Below are 17,234 nucleotides of genomic sequence, written 5' to 3' on the forward strand. Positions count from 1 at the left end.
GGACCTTCCCACAGTTGTTCTTCGACCCTCTCCCATCACCTTCTGCCCTGTGTAGGTAAATATAGAAGTCCCTTACCTTCCAGAACCATCCCACCCCCATTAAGATAGACATGCCAACTACCCCACCTTTCCGATCCTCCCGTGTCACCTTTCGCATCCCCTCCAAACGACATCAGTGCGCCTCCACTCAACATCACCGCATCCTTACCCTCCCATCCTTCCGGCTCCCACTGCCCCCTTTAACTGTCACCACCGGTACCCTCAGTATGCCCCCCCACCCCAGGAATCCTCCATTGATTCCACTTACCCCTCCCTCTGAATCCTTTCTCCTCTGCAACCCCACCATGCCCCTTCACACCTGCACAAGTACGTTCCCTGCCCACAATACAGCACAGCCCTTCCCACACTCCCGCTTTGTACTAGCTCATCCATTGCACGACCCCGCTGAATCTCAGTCCCCTACACCCACCCCACCTGTTCAGTCCTCTCCTCCCCGCCCATTCACAGACCCTAACCACCCACCAATACTACCTGCAGCCTTCTACCTACAGCTGGAAGATCCGAATCCCGAGTGAAATTGCTGCACCGAGAATGACCCCCCCCCAAACCGGATGCTGCTGTGCAGAGAAGGTCCAGGTTGTTGATGCTCCACCCAGTGTTGCTGCAGTGTCCGGTTGCTGGAGACCTCCATCTTCTCCTTGTCTCCGTAGGCTGCCCCAGGCTTTTCTTCAGCTAAGTGCTGACATGTACATGTCATGTTGGTCCAGACGTCTCCTGGGCCGGTGTGATTTTACGCTGGTGGTGCAGCCGGCTGGGCGGGGGTGGAGGGGGTGGTGGGGGGTGGGTGGAGGGCGATTCCGGTCGGGCCTACATCTGCCTCTGAGTAAATCGGCTTCACATCGGCCTCTGGCGGGGGAATTGTGACCCGCCATGGTGGGCTGGAGCCAGTGTAAAACGACGGTGCGAAACTGACTTTTCAACTCCCGCTGCATTGTCACCCCCCCCACCCCACCCCCCCCACCAATACACCCCCACCCACCACCCCCACCAACCCACCCACCAACCCACCTGCCATGAGGGGGACTGGAAAATTCCGCCATGGAATCTTTTACATTCATAGGAGAGGGTCCCCGTTTAATGTCTCATTTGAAAGATGGCACCTCTGACAGTGCAGCACTCACTCTGTGAACTGTTAGCTTAGATTATATACTCAAGGTTCTGGAGTGAGGCTTAATATGAGTGTATATAAAATACAGAAGCTGGTCTATTGGCCCATCAAGACTGTGCAGGCTCTTTCGAAAAGCAGCCCAGTTAGCATCACACTCCTGCTCTGTCCCTATATCCCTGCCATTTTTGCTCCTTCAAGAACCTATCTAAATCTCTTCTGAAGGCTACTATTAAAACTGTATCCACTGCCCTATCAGTCAGTTCATTCCAAATCCTAACCACTTTTTGCATGAAATAATGTTTTCCCTCCTGTCCCATCTGGCTCTTTTGCCAATCATTGTGGAGTGGTGCACGTTTCTTATTGTCATGCTTAGTAGAGGCATGTCCTATTCATAACTATAAACATGGACTGCATTCACTATATAATTATAAACTGTCTTTTATTTTAAGATGGACACTAATAAATCGGCTTAGATGACTACCGATTTCTGCTTCAAGTCTCCTGAAAGTTCCTGATTGAATAACCATCTGTGGGATTTACTCCTGCTATTGTTTATGGTTTACCAAAAACTCAAAGTCTATAGACTCCCAGGGTCCACTGTCTCTGAGCTTGATATTTAACAAAAGAGAGTTGCAGAAACCAGTTAATCACAAGTAGGTGTGAATAGCCAGCATCTCTTCCCCCATTGTGTGGCAATAGTTTCCGGACATCCAGACCATTCTGAGCGAACAATAGTAGTTGACCATGTGACTGAAACCGGCTTCAGATCACAAATTCTGGTTAATCTACACAGACCGTCCAGCTGTAGGATATCAGTAGAAGAAAAAGGCAGTAGACCCACACCTTTTTAAACTTGAAGACTGCTCCATCTTAAAAGTCTCCAAGCCTGATTCCTATTCCAAGCCCACCTGTACAGAAACCTAACCTCCTGGTAAGAAAACCCCAAGTAACCAATTTCAAGGCCTGCAGGAAAAATCCATTTCTTCGAGGGAATCCTGCAACAATTCTGACATACCACTCTGGCATTCTGGACTCTGGATCTACCTAGACTAACTCTTCAGGAATGAAAATGCCTACTTCAACAGGCCCGCAATGATTACTTTTTCATAAGACAAGCCAAACATTTGAATTTTTTTCCCCTTGTTCACGGGATGTGGGCTTCGCTGGCTGGGCCAGCATTTATTGCCCAGGCCTAAGTGCCCTTGAGAAGGTGGTGGTGAGCTGGCTTCTTGAATCGCTGCAGTCCATGTGGTGTAGGTACACCCACAGTGCTGTTAGGGCATTCCTATTCTTTTGTTTACAGCGTGTAAAAGGCCAAAAAAGTTCCTCTCTAACTATTTCTTTCTCAAGTGTGTGTGTGTGTGAGTGGGTCCGTGATGTGTGTGTACTGAGTGATGGACATAATGTTGGACATTCGGGTTCAATTTGTGAATAAATAATCATCTTTATTTAAACCCACAAAAGCTTACTGCTGGTTATTAAAACATTGACCACACACTCAGGGGTTGAGAAACACACAAACCTTCCTTTCCAAAACACACTGAAAGGGTACAAGGGATTCAGTTCTCTCCCATCCCTTTCTGTAATAAGAAAACCCCAAAGTTAAGTAATCTGCCAACATTTATTGCCAAAGCTTACCTGTGAAGAATAGCCAATTACATGAGAGACCAAAGGGCTGTTAATACCTCAGAGCAAGTCACTGCTTTCAGAATAGGTTTGGAGAAAACATATGGAACATTTGAAACACGCTATTGTTTATTGAATTACAATACTCTGCAAACCAACTAGCAGGAAGACTAACAACATAGCGCCCTGAAGAATTAGTGAACAATTTTAATTGAATTGAACTTGAATTGAAGACAAACACAATTTTATTCTTATATTCTTACAGAAGCATATTTATGAAATGTTGCATGTAATTTTCCAGTTCAATTAACATTTTTGTGAAATCTCTAACCTGGAAGAACCAACAAAATAATCTTTTTATTTAAAGAAATCAAGGCATTAGGTCAGTATGCAAAGGGTGTGGTAATATGGATGGAAGTATCGAATCAAGCTGGGCATCATAACTCCCCAGTTCAAATGCAATATGGGCCTTGAGTATCTCCTATTTGCAAAGGTCCTGAGCGTATATGCATGATACAAAAACCATTTGGTGCCTGGAGCGACCCTTAAAACAATGATTGTCCTCAGATTTCCATTCTAGCTGTTGGCGCAAGCGTATGGAGTGGGATTTCATATTTTCCCAAATAAGGAAAGATTTTGCATTGGAGGAAAACATGCCTTAGCTTAATAAGGGAATCCTTACGTTGATTCCCACTGTAGGTAATTCCTGAAATGGCAGCTAAAAACACTCATACAAATAAGGCTGTTTTTTGGATGATTCAATTGTTTAAAATTGTTTAAGGTTGGTTAAAATATTCAGCTCAAATGATTCATTTTTAAAATGTTCAGTTTAATTCGATTGGTTTTGAACCAAAGAGTAAACTAGCGCATTGAACTAGTGAACAAGTTCAAATATTGTATGGACTCAGAGTTCCCAACCCACAGCCAACTCTCATGTGCCTTTTCCTATCAGCAATTTTCAGAAGAAATCCCACATATTTCTTCAACAATAATATTTTTATGAAAGGGTGGTTTGGGGTAGATAGAAGCAGACTCTGCACTTGAGATGGTTAGAACGAGGGGCCATAGTTACAAGATTAAATGCAGGAAATTTAGAATAGAGACCAGGCAAATTTTCTTTACACAGGGAGTTTGCCAGGATGTGAGTTATTTCCAGGGATAGTTGTTGAGGTAATAATTAAGTGAACATTCATGATTGGATTGGACGAAGGAAAAAGTGTTGGAGAGATATGGGACAGGGTGAGTAAATGTAATTAGGACTATATGCTCGCACTGACAGTACATGTTGAAACAGTATACTTGAGTCATTAGCCTGTTTCCGTGTTGTAAGGTAAGGGTGGCTCGGTTCACCACAGTTCTTTTGGTCTAGGAAGAGAGAAAATCAGCTAAAGTCTTTGCATGTGATGGCTGTCCAGTGATCCCTGCTGGAGTGTGTACAAAGATGGATGTCACTGAAGACAAGAGAGGACTTGGTTGTGTGCCCCTCCCCCGCCTCCCAATATTTATTATCAGCTTAGGTATGGACTTGAATTTTTCGTTCATCAGGTATGAGTGACTGGCAGGCCCAGAAGTGGACGGGAACTTGGCCTCTGGCCACGATCGGCCCCCAACCCAATTTCACACTGGCTGGCCAATTAACAGCCAGCCAGCGTGAAACACGCACTGAGAAAGGCTCAGCGCTGCCGGGGGTGGGGGCGGGAAGAAAGCGGGTGCTGATGTAACTGAGGGTGCTGGGTGAGCGCTTCCAGAGAGCTCCCCGAAGGCAGACAGTTGTCCCAGGGGAGCTGCAGACCCCCACAGAATAAAGGAAAATGACAAAACTGCTGCAAAATATGTTCATGTAGCGCAATCAAGCGCCTGAAAGTACCTCACAAAAAAAACAGTCCCCAGCTATCTCTGTTTATTTTATTTCGTCCTGCCCTGGATCGAGGTTTGAGCAGAAATGTGAACGCCGCCTGGGGGAATGGCCTGTCCGCCCACCATAAGTGTGGACGGGCCACGTAAAATCGCTGTCAATTACATCATTAATGGGCTTAAATTGCCCTCTTAATTGTCGGCGGGCCCGCCTCTGACTGCCGCGCGCACCCGCCGAGTGAGATATCTTCGCGTGAGAACGCGATGATGTCAGGACACTCACCTGACGTCATCTCGCGCTATTTCATGTCTGTTCGGTGGCAGGTGACATTCATCAACTTGTTGGTTGTACAGTCAAAGGTGCTTGAGTCATTGGCATGTTAAAGTAATATACCTGCACGGTAGCCCCTCAGTTCTGATGTGAACAACACGTTACTCCAGGCTGTTGCTGCCATCAGGACTTTGCCGCTGTGTGGAGACGTTTATCAAAATCGATCTGGTTTAAATATTGCAATGATATCCCACCCGCCGGACGTAAAATTCTGGCCATGAAAGATCTCTGACTTGTGACTTGTGTGAGCCCCGCCATTGCTGCAGTTCCTGTAGGAAAACAAAAATTGGGAGAGGCATAAAATGAAATGAAATGCACACCAACAGCTGTAATTTATTATTCCTTTTGTCATAAATCCAGAGGCTGTAGTTTATGTACAGCAGAAATGTGATTTAAATGGAGGAGATGAGAGACCGAATTCTCTTAGCAACAAATTAAGGTCACTTTGAAGATAATTTACTGTTTCCCGTCTAACAGTGAAGGAGGAAAAAGTGACATCCAAAGAAAATGATCATTTACATAAAAATGCTTTGTAACACACTGTAATTACAATGGTAACAAGCTTAAATCCAACCAATTCAGATGTTTCAATAGATAGTGAACCACAGGATGTCGTCTCTTTCATGTATGTTCAATCTCAGGAGGTTGGTGACCTGCGTTAGAAGTAATTTAAAGAAATGGTGGAAACTGTGTGATTTCACATGAAAAACTTTGTTTTAATCTATAATGAGCTTGTAAAAGTTTAACACTCTTAAGTGTTAAGTTCATTTCATGTTATTAAACCAGCCAGGAGTGGAGTGCAGGGGCCAGTAATTGCCTGAATAATATGTTTTTAAGTTGCAGCATTGTCAGGGCAACTGAGCACAGTAGGATGTCTGTGCAGCATCTGAAAATTTCACACAGAGATGCACAACAAACTAAATTAAAAATATTAGCTTTTCACTGGCCATGGTTATGTCTTGGTATTATTTTATCAGATGGGAAAGTATAGGAGGATTGTGTAAAATTAGGAATTAGACGTGGCCATATCATTAGCAGCAACTACAGATACAGCTCCTGACATTACTTCAGTTAGCAGGTATGAATAACCAATGCATTTGTCTGAAATTCCTCTCTTCACTATTTTCATATTGTTCACCAATTTTCTTTTAGGTAAATTGACATCTCTGTTAAAACAGCAGAGGAATTCTAGACAAAGGCATTAAGTGTTCCTGTTATGCCACAATACAATTCGTGGAGTGATACACATTTGCAGACCTATCTGGAAGGCTATCATAATAATCTATTGCTTTCACCAATGTCAAACAAACTAGTGGAGGGGGTGAGGATGCTAAGTCTATGGCATCACTGCACCAGAGTAAGGTGGCTATCAGTCATTTATATGATCATAATCTAAACTGCATCACAAAACCAACCAGTGCTTAAGCTAAACTTCCAAGATATCAGCAACACTTGGCTGCACTTCTCTATCCTGCATCAATCCACAAAGTTCACACAGAATGGCAGCAGCAAATTCCCACACCTTTTTTGCTTCTGGAACTCTCTCCCCCAAACACATTCACTGCCGAGAACTTAGTTTCTTATATGCAAAACATTGAATATGGAACTAACCATTACTTGGTAACCAGGGTTGCTGGAGCATACATTCAGCCAATCCTGCTATTCCCCACAGTTAGCTCCAGTACAGATTCTTTGGGCAGAATTTTGCCCTTGGCAGGGGTGCTCGGTGGGGGCGGTCGGGAAGCTGACCGCTGCCCACAATCGGCACCGCACCGCGATTTCATGCTGGCGGGGCAAGTAAGGCCCAGAGAGCGTGAAACATGAGTGGCAGTGCTGAGCGCGGCCTGTGTGGGGCCAGGTGGGTGGGGTGCTGGGGGAACGATGAGCTGGCTGAGTGAGAACTTAGCACATGCGTGCGATTGAGTGCTGCATAATCTCCCTGAGGCACGGAGCTGCCTCAGGGATATGAAGAGATATAAAAAAGAATATATAAATGTAATAAAACATGTCCCCTCATGTGACTCTGTCACATGAGGCAGAATTTTGCCATCGGTGAGCAGGGGGCTGGGCCTGCTCGCCAATGTGTAAAATGACGCGGGATCACATCAGGCGGAACCCCCAATGTCATCCCGCCCCATTTAAATTTTCAGGAAGGCGGGGGCGCAGCAAAATCAGCTGCGGGCCCGCCAACCTGTCAATGGCCAATTGAGGCCATTGACAGGATCATTTATACAATTAAAGGACCTGCCCGTCCAACCTTAAGGCTGGCGGGTCGGCCAGGAGCCCCAGTGGCAAATAGAGAAAACATGAAACCTCATCCAGCGGCGGGATGAGGTTTCATGCAGGGATTTAAAAAGTTTAATAAAGTTTTAGTGAAATTTATGAACATGTCCCATCTCATGTGATATTGTCACATGAGGGGGACATGTTAGGGAATTTTTTTTCTATTTTTAATATTTTTCAAAGTGGAAGCGATCTCCCTGAGGCAGCACTTAGCCTCAGGTAGGTGTGCACTCTGTTGTGCGCATGCGTGAAAGAGCGCACTCCCTGCTTAGGGAATCCCCCCCTCACCCACACAGGGAGCACATAGCGCTTCCTGCCGGACGTCACACTGGGCGGGCCTTAATTGGCCCGCCCACGTAAAATGGCAGCGGGTCCCGCTCCTCCGGCGGGGATCGGCTCCCCACCCGCTGGAGATTGGGTCAGGCCCGCCCGCCCGACAGGCAAAAAATTCTGCCCATGAGCAGGAACATGTTATAAATTAAAAATTAATATTTTTATTTTATTTTTATTTGCTTTTGGAAACCTCATCCTGCCCATGGATGAGGTTTCCAAAAAAATGCAAAGGCTGCTTGGCCTTTTCACCTGCCCGCCAACCATTAGGTTGGACGGACAGCGAAAACTTTACATTAATTGATAACTTAATGGCCTTAACAGGCCTTTTAATTGTCGGTGGGCACGCTGCAGGCTCTGGTGCGTGCCCGTGACTGAACTGTTGCGCAACTGCGCGTTGACGTCGGCATGCTTGGGTGAACTAGCTCAAGGGGGTCGTGTGCGTGCCCACCCACTGAGCGAGAATTTCTGCCCTTTGTGCCTTTCTGTGATTTCTGAAGACCACCAGGATTGGGCCAATGACAGATTTTCACGGTTGCCTTCAGGTTGGTTCTGTTGAGGTGCCGTCTAATTTAAAAACAAAAACTGGTAAAATGTAGAACCTGGACAAGACAGAATATATAAATTACAACTAACAATGTTCATTTAATGAGAAATTCTGTGCATTGGCCCCTCATGTTGCTGCATTATGGGAAATTGGAAACATCAACTCAACAAGAGTTCCTGATCTCTGCCATTTGGGAATTTCTCTTGATGAAAATGAAAATAATCAGAAAGGCTAATAGAGTGCTGGCCTTTAAATCTAAAGGGATTGAATACAAGAAGTAGATGTAAAAAGTCCTGGTTAGACCACACCTGAAGTTTTGTGGGCAGCTCTGGGCACTGCGCCTTAAGAAGGATATATCGGCCTTGGTGTGAAAACAGTGTAGATTTACCAGAATGATACCTGGACTCCAAAGATTAATTTACGAGGACAGATTACACAAACTAGGGTTTCATTCCCTAGAATTTACAAGCTTAAGGGGTGATTTGGAGAGAAACTATTTTCACTGATTGAGGAATCTAGGTCTAGGAGGCAGAGCCTAAAAATTAGAGCTGGACATTTCAGGGGAAACATTTCTTCACACAAAGGGTGGTGGAAGTTAGCAACTCATTTCCACAAATGGCAACTGATGCTGGATCAATTGTTAATTTTCAAACAGAGATTGATCATTTTATTGTTAACTAAAGGTATTAAGGGGTGTGGGGAAAAGAAAGATGTATGGATTGAGGTTGCAGATCAGACATGATCTCATTGAATGGGGAGCATTTGAGGGGAATAAAATACAGGCAATTTCTCCACTTTTCCAGCTGCATATGTTGGCTGGACATAGTAACTTAGGAAGAGTATAGATGGATTGAATTCTTAGAACAAAGAAAATGGTTTCAGATCTTCAATTTCTATTTGTAAACTAAAAACATTGGGGATCATTTTCACCTGGGCATAACCTAACAGGACAGCTAGTTTACCCTTTTATAACTCTTTTGAGTTATCAACAGTCACAGAATGTAACCCTTTTTCGAGTACATTCACAGTTCTGGATTTCTGGGAGTGGGTCATGAACCCACAACCTTCTGATTCAAAGGCAAGGGGCTATGGACTGAGCCACAGCTGAGGTGCTGCCTGATTTTCATTCCATTGATTTCAACAGGATGAAACTTGAATGGGTTCTCCAGCAGGAGGACAATCTGTTCTGCCAATTTACCTCCAGGTGCTGAAGGTGAAAATTGTTCTGATTTAGTTCTCTGAGCTCTCCAATTAGTCAATAATTGTACTTTGTGGTCTGGTATTAGTGTGATCCAATGCATTACCTTATCACATTCATGTGGATCAGAAACCTCCCACCTCCAATGCCTAGTTTATAATAAATGGGATTATCTCAGTTGGGTGAGCAATGGAGGATGGTTGGATTTGGCCTCAGAATTCCTCAGCTGGGGAGAATCTGACCAGGATTCCTTCTGTTGATTGCTATCCAGTGTCATCTGACCACAAAGTGCAAGTTGGATATTGGTGAGGACAGAACAGAGTTTGCCATTAGGGTAAGATATCAGGGGCTGCTGTTGTCAGTGGAATTGTGGTAATATCCTAGGCTAGAGGAGAAGAGGGGGGAAATTAGAGATGGGGAGAAATGGGAAACAGAGATGGCTTCCTGTTTTTTTCTCTAACCAATGATAATTGTTTGTAGGGCCAGGTTTGAAAGAATCAGTAACATTTTTTGTGTTTTTAATGGTAATTATTAATGAGAAATAAAATACAATCAAGTATTTCTCTGGTTCATAATAAAAAACGGGACTAGGAATGGCTATTGTGTTCAGCCTATGAAGTGTTACATCAATCCACCACCTTCTCAAAGGCAGATGGGAAGGGCAATAAATGCTGGCCTAGCCAGTGACTCTCAAACCCCATGAACAAATTTTTAAAAATGAACTCAGCCGCAATCTTGCTGGAATCAGCAATGGTTTAGTCAATGGGCCGAATTGTCTCAGATTTGCACAAGGTGCGATAGTGAACGGGAAAAAAGTTGTTTTACTTGTCGGCCACAATAGTGGGTTTTCCCACTGTATCATCCCGTTTCTGCCTCATTAATTGTGCAGCCATGGGACACACGCTGTCTCACTGGCGGTCGGCCTCCAATTTGCCTGTCATGTTGTTACCTTGCTGCATCCTCACGCAGGACGCCATATTTAAACTGCAGCCGCGCGCACACTTCTCAATACTGCAGCCCAGGAGGGTACTGGTGAAGACATGGCCCCAAAAGCCAAGTGGAGTGCAGCCCCCCCCGATTCAGTGACCCATCCCAGGGATGCCTTCTGGAGGCCATGGAGACCCACCGCAATGCCCTCTACCCCTGCTCTGGCATCAGGAGGCCCATTGATCTCACCACTCTGGCTTGAGAGGTAGTGGCAGGGGTGGTCAGTGCCAATGCTGCACAGAAGAGGATGGTCATCCAGAGCAGAAAATGGATGAATGATCTCATCTGTGCAGCCAGGGTAAGGCAACCATCTCATCACTCTAAACACACGCACTCACAAGCCCATCACACATTCACTGGCATCTCACTCACTGTCAGCTCAAGGGACATAACCATTCACTGTCTCACACACTCCCTCACATCTCCTCCAACTGGCCTCATCTCCTCCGGAGACTGCCTCAGCTCTCACCATCTTGAGGCCAGTTGCACAGATCAACACGTGTCCCCCACACACACCCTGGGATACCCTCCTTCCCCAGTACAGCCCTCGCCCTGCAGCCTCTTACTTTGCCTGCGGCCACTTCTCCCCCTTCCCCAAGCAAGCCCTAGTCCTGCAGCAGTTGAAAAGCCACCCCCACCTTATGGCTGGTCTGGTAGATAGAGACCTGCCCGTGAGCTCCCTGCTGCCTGTGAATCCTGGCGCTGATCACCGCGAGCGCTGCCCAAAGCAAGGTAGACAAACAAACCTCGAAGTGTCGAGCGAAGTGCAGCTTGTGTCGTTGGGATTATGGCTGCATTGGACCACCACCATTTCTGGGTTTTTTTTTGCTCCATCTTGTAAAGAGCAGAATCTCCACACATCCCTTTCCTGCCAGTAACATCAGTCGGAATGGAATTGGGGACAGGGACTCCCTACTCTTGGAGTTCCTGTTTTCCCCAGCACAGTTGGGACATTGCATAGGATTGAAGGCTGGTGCTGAAAAGTGAAAGACTGGGTGTATTCCTTCATCGAAATCTGGTGAGGGGGTTAAATCTGTAAAGCTAATCTCTCTTACTCTTTCAGATGTTGACAGGTCTACTGTGAAATCCAGCATTTTAAAAAATCTCTACAATTTTAAATGGTCTTTTACCTTTACTGAGCCAAGTTGACCTTGTTAACTTATGTTTAACATTAAATATGATGCATCAAACCGCTCTGAGCTGTTTGCACATGTTAGCTCAGGTCCAGTGTAGATTCAATACTTTAGTGGGATATTAATGTGTTGCTTTACTGGTTTCCTGTGTGGAGCCACACACTTATACAGCTCAAGTACCCTGGAGCTAGAATGTCAGGGTTTTGTTCTCTGGAGATTTCACTCCAGCGAATGATCTTGTAACTGGTAAAAACAGGACCAGTGAAAGTATTCCACAATTGACAACAGCAACATTGTGGCATTGCTACAATTCAATTACTATTGAAACACACTGCAATGCTACATATTCAGAATTATGCTCTGCTCCCTCTTAACATGCAGCAAATAGTCATGGGTCAGGCTACTTTAGTAAATAGCAAAGCAGAAAAACAAGGATTAGTACAGCTGCTTGTGTTAACTGATAAATGCCTGTGAATTTGTCTTATTGTAGCTCAACGCTATAAAACTTCATTATTAACCATGGTAACCCTTTCATTTAAGGTCCATCTTGGTCTTCAGATTTGACAGTTTAAATCAACACAACTAAGACTGGAGAAAGTAAACCGGAAATCACCTGAGAAGTTAGTGTGGGTAGAATCAGAGAAAAGTGCAGTTAAAAAGAGGACATTCAACCCATTGAGTCTGTGCCAGCCCTTCAGGAGAGCAATCCAGTTAGTTCCACTCCTGAGCTCTTCCTTCATATCCCTGCAATTTTATTTTCCTTCAAGTATTTTTCCAATTCCGTTTTGAAAGCTACTTTTTCAGTCTGTAACCACCGCTTTGTCAGGCAGTGCGTTCTAAATCCTAACCATTTGCTGCATAATTCTTTTTCTCTCATGTCACCTCTGATTCAATTTGTAGACAACAGAAAAATAAACAGCATGATTAGCTGTGAATTGAAATTTAAGCAACCCTAGGAGGACAGAGGCAGGTTAAGTGTTTGGACAGACAGATGTCAAATGAAATTTAATGCCAGGAACTACAATTTAGTGATAAACAGGGGCAGAAAGAATCAATTTCAACACAACGTCTAACACTCAATCAGCGCCTGTCTTACAAGCGTCAGCAGATTAGTGTATGCAGTTTGCAGATTTCGATGGAGTGAAGCAGGTGCTGGGTATGCCCCACACACAGTTCTTCATTGGCCCCTTTGACTGCCAATGAAAGGTAAGTTTATTAAAATTTATAGCCAGGAGCAGCAGGAATGCGTTTCTGACTCTATGGTGGCCACGATTTGCCCAACCATTGTCTGCTCCAATGTTCTCCTGGAATGTACCTTCTAGGCTGCTATCACTGTTGAGAGTGACATTCAGCATCTATAACAAGTGATCTACCCATGCAGGCTCGACAGCTCCACACATAGGGCTGAATTTTACATTGATCGGGCGGGCGTGAGAAATCGCGCAATACTTCACTTGGCGGGTGCGTGCAAAAATTGGATGTGCGCCTGCTGACAATTAAAAGGGCAATTCAACCCATTAACTGTCCGCTATTTTTCGTCACCCGTCCAACCTTACGGTTGGCGGACGGGCGAATCGGCCAGGCGGCCTTTACATTTTTCATGACACTTCATCCAAGGACGGAGTGAGGTTTCTGTTGTGAAATAAAATAGAAATAAAAATCTGTGGGCAGCATTTTTATCATTTATATTTTCACGTGCCTGATTGTGATGCTCGAGCATTTTTGTTCTGCTTTTTAAAAATTTATTGGAACATTTTTGGGGTCTGCAGCTCCCTGGGGGAACTCTCTGCCTTCAGGGAGCTTTCTCTCAGTGCCCGCGGAAAGGTCATTGCCCACCCTCCTCCCGCCCCCACCCCGGCGGCGTTGAGCTTTCCAGCGGCGCTTCCATGCTGATCGCGCCCGCCCACCGAGACAAAGATTCTGACCATAAAGTGTTAATGAAAGCAAAGGCTCAATTTTGGGTGAGATTCCAACTTTCTGGTTGGGGCTTGTGCAACACTAAGTCTAGGCCCAAATGAATTTCTATCCTATTACCTTTCTAGAACAAGATGAAATTTGGAACTTCCAGTAACAAATGTAAGGGGATCATGAACCACCTTGTCGTCAAGATTGAGATCATCCATTTCAGCTGCTTCTGTTACTTGTTGCTGTTTCTATTTCCCACTGTCAAATCTCCCAGCAGGCTCCCCTCTGCCCAGCTTTGAACTGGCATCTTTCTCTAATTTTTCTCCTAACTTTCAACTTCACCCATGGAACCCACCTCCTCCTCCTTTGATCCCATTGCCAATAAATTGCTAACTACCTAACTTGTGCTCCAGTTTGACTTCCATCCTTTCCAATACATCGAAACAGTTCTAACCAAAGCCACAAATGACATCCTCTGTGACTGTAGCCATAATATATTATCTCTCCTCATCCTCCTCAAGCCTTTTGTAGCCTTTAACAGAGTTGACCATCTTCCAATGCCGCTTTTCTGATTTTCAGGTCAGTATGACTTGATTCTACCCTTACTTAACCAATTGTAACCATGGCATCTCCAGCAATGGCTTCTATTCCAATTCCAAAAATTATCTCCGGCATCCCCTGTTGATCTGTCCTAGGCTCCCTTTTCTTGCTCATTCATGTGTTTGCTGATAATATCACCAAGAGGCAGCATGGCATCCACATGTTGATGACACTTGCATCAACCTGTCTTGACTTTGTTACTGCCTTGGTGTTTATGCAACATCAAATCTTGGATAAGCTACAATTTCCTCTGGTTAACCATTGGGAAGCCAAGAGCCACAAACTCATACCCTCACCATTCATTCCATTCTTCTCCTTAAACACACTCAGAGAATGAACCAGACTTAATAATTTCAACGTCTTTTTAGACATTAGGTTGCGCTTCCAACCCCATATCCTCTCCACCACAAAGAAGGTGCACTGACCTCTGTAACATCAGCTGTATCTGCTCCTACCTCAGCCCACCTGCTGCTGAAACTCTCATCCATCCCTTTGTCACCTCCAGATTACCTTGGCTAGGCTCACACACTCCATCTCCATATATCAGCTTTTAGAAAACTCTGCTGCCTGTCTCCTGTCCCACTCCTGGGCTGGAATTTAACGGCCCCGTTGCAGCGGGGGCGGGGCTGTAAAATGCGGCGAGTCATTCTAAACTCCATTGACTTCCGTGGGACTGTAAAATCCCACTGAGGTAAAATTCCGCCCCGGTCATGTTCATCTAGCACCAGTGTTGTTGACGGTCTACATTGGCACCTGGTCTTCCAATTTAAACTTCTCGTCTTCATTCATGTTTAATTTGCTTCAGGCCTTGATCCTTTGTATGTCTGTAACCTACAACACCTCTGAACTCTCCATTCATCCAGTTCTGGTCTTTTGTGTACCATCTCTTCTTCCCATTGGTGGCCTCCATCTCCTTATGCCCTGGACTGGAATTATCTGACTAAACCCATCCACTCTTCCCCAGCCCTCTCCTTTTATATCTACCTCTGTCCAAATTTTTGGTCATTGTTCCTAATATCTGCTTTCTTGTATCTTGGATTATGCCTCCAAGGTTCCTCAGGATGTTTTGTGCTGTTGGTATAAGTATACACTGTGAAAGAGGCTTTGCAGTGCACCATCTCTAAAATAGATCTCACTGGCTTGATCTCAATGTTGAGCAAGAAATTGAAACACAATGTATATATCCTTGTTGGTTTTAGTAAAACAATACCCTCTGCCAAGGAACTAGACCACAGATCATGCTCTCGTAGTCTCTGCTGTGCTTCTCAAGGCAGCTGCCAAACAGGCTGATCCCACTAATTGTGGTTTGGTGTTGGCAGGGATGGAATGAGTGTGCAGTATAAGGGGAAACCTAAAAAGGGAAGTGCGCAATTTAACTTTAATTATCTGCAATAAAATCAATATTAAATTCTATCACAAACACTCTAAGCATTAACTATCTAACTACATGGATGGAATTATATAAACATTTTACATAAAATGTAGATTTTAAACATTGCTTTCAAGTGGAAAGCAGTCTGATAACTTGCCAGAGCCAGCAGTTTGAATGTGATGGGGTTAGTGCACCTGCAGTTACCTTTCTACCTACCTGGTAATGATTGGGAAGTGATAGGTAAACTGCATTTGTCGCCATGGCTGATTGGGAGGGAGATATGATTAGTGTGTTAGATAACTGCTCAGCAACACCAATGGTAAATAAATAACGTCCTGCAAAGGATAATGGTATGTTTTGCTCTCATTTATAAAAATGAATACAAAATACCTACAATTCTTTTGAAAATGGAGTCAAGTCCCATCCTGTAAAAAAAAACATTATTTACAAAAAGTCTTCATAGTCTCCAACTGACCAATCAAAGTTGATTTTATGCAAAACAAAATGTATTATCCACTTACACAGAGTAAATAAAAAGTGGGTGTTTAGTGTTCAAAAAAATGAATGATCAAATAATCTGAATGAAGCATCTCTGAATAAAGGGAATTAGACAGTGTTGATTCCACTCTCACTATCCCGGCTGAATCTCCATGAGATAAGACAAAATTGGTTCATTTATTTTCTCCATCCATGAGGGTACAACACTTTAGGTGACACAATTTTTTTTCTTTTCAAATGTAATAAAAAGGCTGCTAACGCAAACGTTGAGCAGAATTTAATGCAGGCAACAGGGATCTCTCCCACAGAGAGCCAGTGAATTTAAATTTGATTTTTGAAACATTTTCCTTTCAGGCGGGCCCACCATATTAAGTGCCAGTGAGGCTCTTAACTGGTCAGAGGCAGGTCTTCCCCAGGATCAAGGGCATTAATTGCCCACTTAAGGTCCTCAATTGGTGGCCAGGCAGGAAGGCCACCCATGTGCCTTCTCGCCACAGACTTAATTGGGGCAGAGTGGGGAAAGTGGTGGGGTTTCCACTCACCACCCGCCTGCCTGATTAAAAGCCTCCTGCTACCAAGTATCATTTTCCTACATTGCATTAATGACTTGTTTATGTTGCTTTCTCTCAGTGATCTGAATTGTGTGGTTTTGGATGTTTGGAAGGAAGAGCAATTCTTATTGAAACGCAAAACCACTTCTAAATTTCTTTCTGGGGATTAGTTCTAGCATATAGTTTATAAATATAATACATACACACATACATACATAAAAAATATGGCTCATTTACCTTCCAAAGGACTCAATTTTTTTTTCAGTATTTTATTAAAGATATTCAAAGTCAAACAAAAGGCTTAAAATTCAATAACAGTTCAATTGTATATCTGCTACAAATTTTTTAAAAATCTATTATGGCACAAAATAAATTATGAACACATCAATATAACTCAGTACACCAACACTTCTCCTCTAAACATACAAGGACGTCTACACTGTACACATAAAAATCTTTTATACAAACATTTCAATGTCAAGCAGATCCATCCGTGTTCTGAAGTGTTAACTCCTATCTCCCCTAAATTCAAAACTATATCAGAAAGGATCTTAAAAATGTAATTAGTAGTTGAGAATGATGTACCATTGCAGAATACTATTCCAGTTCTTTTACATTGATGTATTGGGATGGAACCATCATTAAATCAAAGATAAAACATGGCTTACATCGTCTTGCCACTAAGTGCCTTTAAATGGTGTCCTATGGAGCAATTCTGGATATTGCTTTATTCCATTTTGTTGATCGAAAAACAAAAAAATTATTGTTGCAAAGTAAATTTTAGTGTGTTTTCAAAGAGTTTGTAACCAAGGACTGGATTTCACATGTCCACCCGCCTTCAAACCCACCAG

General features: G+C 43.9%; 1 pseudogene; it reads left to right on the forward strand.

Annotated features, from left to right (window-relative positions):
• Window positions 1–4,951: 4,951 nt before the first annotated feature.
• On the forward strand, window positions 4,952–5,129 carry LOC144696186 (small nucleolar RNA SNORA53; annotated as a pseudogene).
• The last annotated feature ends 12,105 nt before the right edge of the window (window positions 5,130–17,234 follow it).

The sequence above is a fragment of the Cetorhinus maximus genome, chromosome 21 (assembly GCF_964194155.1).
Source record: "Cetorhinus maximus chromosome 21, sCetMax3.hap1.1, whole genome shotgun sequence".
NCBI classification, from domain to species: Eukaryota; Metazoa; Chordata; class Chondrichthyes; order Lamniformes; family Cetorhinidae; genus Cetorhinus; species Cetorhinus maximus.